Source organism: Otolemur garnettii, unplaced genomic scaffold, assembly GCF_000181295.1.
Source record: "Otolemur garnettii isolate 467f Iridium unplaced genomic scaffold, OtoGar3 scaffold00110, whole genome shotgun sequence".
NCBI classification, from domain to species: Eukaryota; Metazoa; Chordata; class Mammalia; order Primates; family Galagidae; genus Otolemur; species Otolemur garnettii.
The window spans coordinates 3,289,246-3,295,079 of NW_003852505.1; positions in this window are offsets into that span (position 1 = coordinate 3,289,246).

Here is a 5,834-nt window from a genome sequence, read left to right on the forward strand (position 1 = left end):
TGGCAGGAGCCTATAGTCCCATCTACTTGGGAGACTGAGGCAAGAGAATCACTTAAGCCCAAGAATTTGAGGTTGCTGTGAGCTGTGACACCATGGCACTCTACCAAAGGCAACAAAGTGAGACTCTGTTTCAAAAAAAAAAAAAGAAAGAAAGAAAGAAAGAAAAAGAAATGTCCATCTGGCTGGGTGCGGTGGCTCACGCCTGTAATCCTTACACTCTGGGAGGTGGAGGTGGGTGGAGGTCCAGACCAGTCTGAGCAAAGCAAGATCGTCTCTACTAAAACCAAAAAAACTAGCTGGGCTTGTGAAGGGCACCTGTAGTCTCAGCTACTCAGAGGACAGAGACAAGGGTTATCTCTTGAGCCCAAGAATTTGAGGTTGCTGTGAACTATAACACCAAGGCACTCTACCTAGGGTGACAAAGTGAAACTGTCTTAAAAAAAAAATAGAAATGTCTATCTGAACTGCTGATGGGTTGTTTTATTATCTATCTCTAAGTTCTTATCTTTATTTATAAATTTATTGGTTAGGGTTACATCACAATGAACTGAAAAAACATTACTGTTTTGGTCTCTAGCAGATGGACAGCCAAAAAACTTGTCTTCATTAGTGTTTGTTCTTTTTTTTTTTTTTTTTGAGACAGCATTTCAAGCTGTCACCCTGGGTAGAGTGCTGTGGTGTCACAGCTCACAGCAACCTCCAACTCTTGGGCCTAAGCGATTCTTTTGCCTCAGCCTTCCAAGTAGCTGGGAGTACAGGTGCCCACCACAATGCCTGGCTATTTTTCTGTTGCAGTTGTCATTGTTGCTTAACTGGCCCAGGGTGGGTTCAAACCTGCCAGGCTTAGTGTATGTGGCTGACACTCTATCCACTGAGCTATGGGTGCCACCATGAAAAATATTTTTTTAAAGTATGAAATGTTGTTTTGTATTGGCACAATCCTTTCATATTATACTATAGGCAATTAGTGGTAGCTAGGGAATGAGTAACCTATAGATCATGTACGATAATTAGAATAATTAGTTGAGGCTCAGCACCTGTGGCTCAAGTGGCTAAGATGCCAGCCACATACACCTAAGGTGGCGGGTTCGAACCCAGCCCCGCCCGCCAAAACAACAATGACAGCTGCAACCAAAAAACAGCCAGGCATTGTGGCAGGCACCTGTGGTCCCAGCTACTTGGGAGGTGGAGGCAGGAGATTTGCTTCAGCCCAGGAGTTAGAGGTTGCTGTGAGCTGTGATGCCAAGGCACTCTACCCAAGGCAACAGCTTGAGGCTCTGTCTCAAAAAAAAAAAAAAAAAAAGAAGAAGAATTAGTTGAAACCATGGTGGAAAAATATATTTCAACTCAGGTGGTGCCTGTGGCTCAGTGAGTAGGGCGGCAGCCCTATATATGAGAGGTGGCAGATTCAAACCTGACCCCAGCCAAAAACTGCAAAAAAAAAAAAATTATATATATATATGTATATTTCAACTCTTATTACTTGTTGGAATGGTGGGTTAATATTGTAAATAACTATGTGTCCCTAGGGAGCTAGATAATTAGAAATAAGTTGAGAGAGGTAGAAAAACTATAGAAGCCCAGAATCTGCAAACACATTATTTTAAAATATAAATTCTTATTATTTGTGAAGCACGGTTATATAGTGACACTTAGGTTATTAGATGCAATAGGAATAAATATTTGAGAATAGTCATTGAATTAAAAATCCAAAAGGTCATTTATAAAATTAATAATACATTTTTTTTTTTTGAGACAGAGTCTCACTATGTTGCCCTTGGAAGAGTGCTGTGGCATCACAGCTCACAGCAATCTCAAACTCTTGGGCTCAAGCAATTCTGTTGCCTCAGCCTCCCAAGTAGCTGGGACTACAGGCGCCTGACACAATACCTGGCTATAAAATTAATAATACATCTTAAGAAATTATTATAAACAATATATATTTTTAAGACAGAGTCTCACTATGTCGCCCTGGGTAGAGTGCTGTGGTGTCACAGCTCACAGCAACCTCGAACTCTTGAGCTTAAGCAATTCTCTTGCCTTAGCCTCCTGAGTAGCTGGGACTACAGGCGCCTACAACAATACCCAGCTATTTTTTGTGGCAGTTGTTATTGTTGTTTTAGCTGGCCTGGGCCAGGTTTGAACCCACCAACTTCGCTGTATGTGGCTGGCTCTGTAACCACTGTGCTATGGGCAGCAAGCCATAAATAATATTCTTAATGGCTCAGTGCCTGTGGCTCAAGCGGCTAAGGCGCCAGCCACATACACCTAAGGTGGCGGGTTCGAATCCCCAGCCCGGGCCCGCCAAACAACAATGATGGCTGCAACCAAAAATGGCCGGACATTGTGGCGGGCACCTGTGGTCCCAGCTACTTGGGAGGCTGAGGCAGGAGACTCGCTTGGGCCCAGGAGTTGGAGGTTGCTGTGAGCTGTGATGCCATGGCACTCTACCCAGGGGGATAGCTTGAGGCTCCGTCTAAAATAATGATAATAATAATAATATTCTTAATGAATAAGAACTAAGAATAATAAATAAAAATACAAACATTATTCTCAAATCTTTTATGTTTTGTGATAAAGTATTAGTATTATTGATAAGTAGTGGTAACTATTTATTTAGACATAACTAGATATACCCTCCAATAGCAATCCCCAAACTTTTTGGCACCGGGGACAGGTTTCATGAAAGACAATTTTCCCGCAGATGTGGGTGGGGGTGGGTAGATGGGAAAGGAGCCAGAGCCTGGGCAGTGATGCCAGTGATGGGGAGAGGCTGTAAACACAGGTGTGATACTGGTCACCTCTTGCTGTGTAGCCTGGCCTACTTACTAACCTATTTTAGCACCGGGGACTGATTTGTAGGGGTGAGGAGGAACTTGCTCTTTGCCCCAAAAGATCAACTCACAATTAAATTAGATTAACGAGAGAAATGTTATTTCCAAATACCATGTGCAAGGGGAGAACTACAAGAGTGATTACCCAGTTGCCTAATGTGGTTCAGATATTTTTATACATACCTTTTAGAGGATGGTGGGAAATGAGGAGTACAAGTAATTCTGCTCAGGGGTAACAACTGGTTCTAAGGAGGACAAATGGATGAGGGAAACAGATTGGCTTATAGGTTCACCTGACAGACAGGTATTATGTATCAAACATTTTGGCGTCTCCATCTTTTTCTTATAATATATTGAGATAACAGGGAGAGTAAGGGAAATCAATTGTCCTCTTTGAGCTTTTGATCAGGTCAGTCCGGATTATGCAGATAGAGGGAAAGCCTCTTCCAAGGTGCCTTTAATCTCTAAAGGCCTTAATTCAAAATATTGTTTATACCAGGTAGTCATATTTGGGGGTGAAACTTCTTGAGATATTCAGGTTTTATGGAAGACAATTTTTCCCTGGACGGGGGTGGGAGGGTGGGACAGGAGGTAGAGCTCAGGTGGTGATGCTATGCTGCCTCGTTCCCAACAGGCTGTGGCCTGGTACTTGTCAACAGCCCAGGGGTTGGGGACCACAGCCCTTCAACATTAATTTAAAGACAGAAATCCTGAAAAGCATTCTTCTCACCACTCAATAGTAATTCTTATTGTAATGAGTATTGGTATCTTAATTGTATTCGGGTTCTCCAGAGAAACAGAACCAATAAGTATATAGTATAATATAAATATATAAGAGGAGATTTCTTTTTTTTTTTTTAGAAAAGAGGCCTCAAGCTGTCCCCCTGGGTAGAGTGCCGTGGCATCACAGCTCACAGTAACCTCCAACTCCTGGGCTCAAGCGAGTCTCCTGCCTCAGCTTCCCAAGTAGAGCTGGAACCACAGGCGCCCGCCACAACGCCCGGCTATTTTTTGGTTGCAGCCATCATTGTTGTTTGGCGGGCCTGGGCTGGGGATTCGAACCCACCACCTTAGGTGTATGTGGCTGGCGCCTTAGCCACTTGAGCCACAGGTGCCAAGCCAAGAGGAGATTTCTTATGGGAAGGTCTCACGTGATTATGGAGGTCAAGAAGTCCCACGACTTGCTGTTTGCAAGCTGATGAACAAAGGAAGTCAGTGATACAATTCAGTCTAAGTCTGAAGGCCTGAGAACCAGGAGAGCTGGTGGTGTAACCCTCAGTCTGAGGCCAAACGCCTGAGAACAGGGGGCCAAGGGTGGGAGTCCTGGAGTCCAAAGGCCTGAGAAACTGGAGCTCTGATATCTGAGGGCAAGAGAAGATGGACTTTCCAGCTCCAGAAGGAAGAGGGAATTTGCCGCTCTGTTGCCTTTCTGTTTGATCAGGCCCTCGATGGATTGGATAGTGTCCAGCCACATTGGTAACGGTGAATCATCTTTACTCAGTTTACTGATTCAAATGCTAATTTATTCTGGAAACACTCTGATGAGCACAACCAGAAATATTTTACCAGCTATCTGAGTATCACTTAGACTAAACTGACATATAAAATTAACTATTACAGTATGTAACTAGGGCAGTATATTGGAATACTTAGTGATAACCAAGAAATCTATTTGAATCCAGAAGTTGAAAAACCATTCCTTGTACTTCTAATTCTTATCTCTCATGGAAATAGATACATAGTACTATGGCTAACTATTAGTAACAAGGTCACTGGTTAACTACAGATAACTAATTGGAGCCAGAAGGTGGAAACCATAATCTTTTTAACTAGGATTTTTTCTTCTTTTTCTTCTTTTTTTTAGAAACAGGGTCTAGCTCTGTTGCCCAGGCTGGAGTGCAGTGGCATCCTTTTTTTTTGAGACAGAGTCTGCAGGCCTGAGAACCAGGAGAGCTGGTGGCAGCTATGTTGCTCTCAGTAGAGTGCTGTGGCATCACAGCTCACAGCAACCTCAAATTCTTGGGCTTAAGCAATTTTGCCTCAGCCTCCCAAGTAGGTGCTCATCACAATGCCTGGCTATTTTTTGTTGCAGTTGTCATTGTTGTTTAGCTGGCCTGGGCCAGGATCGAACCCTCTAGCCTCAATGTATGTAGCTGGCACAGTAACCACTGTACTACGGGCGCTGAGCCTGCCGTGGCATCCTTAATAGCTCACTACAACCTTAAGCTCCTGGGACTCAAGTGATCTCCCTGCCTCAGCCTCCTAAATAGCTGGGCCATGCCTAGCTAGGTTTTTTTTTTTTTTTTTTAAATAGAGAGGGAGTCACTCTATGTTGTTTAAGTTGGTCTTGAACTCCTGGGCTCAAACAATCCTCCTATCTCAGCCTCCCAAAAAGCTAGGATTATAGGCTTGAGTCATCATACTCAGCCTCAAATAGGAATTATTTTTGTGAGACAGAGTCTCCTGTTGCTCAGGTTAGAGTGCAGTGGTGTCATCAAAGCTCACTGCAACCTCAAACTCCTGGGCCCAAGTGATTCTTCTCCCTCAGCCTCCTGTGTAGCTAGGACTACCACACATGGCCAATTCTTAATTTTTTTGTAGAAATGAGGTGTTATTGCCCAGTCTGGTCTCAAACTTCTGGCCTCAAGTGGTCCTCCCACCTCAGCCTCCCAACGTAGTGAGATTACAGATGGTGTGAGCCATCTCATTTGGCCTGAGAATTATTCATTCTCAATGAAATAATGGATTAGTAGCATTGATAATTAATTGTGTCTTAGTCTGTTTTGCATAGCTATAAAGGAATACCTGAAACTGGGTAATTTATAAAGAAAAAAGGTTTATCGGCTCGGCACCTGTGGCTCAATCGGCTAAGGCGCCAGCCACATACACCTAAGGTGGTGGGTTCGAATCCCCAGCCCGGGCCTGCCAAACAACAATGATGGCTGCAACCAAAAAATGCCTAGGTGTTGTGGCGGGCACCTGTAGTCCCAGCTACTTGGG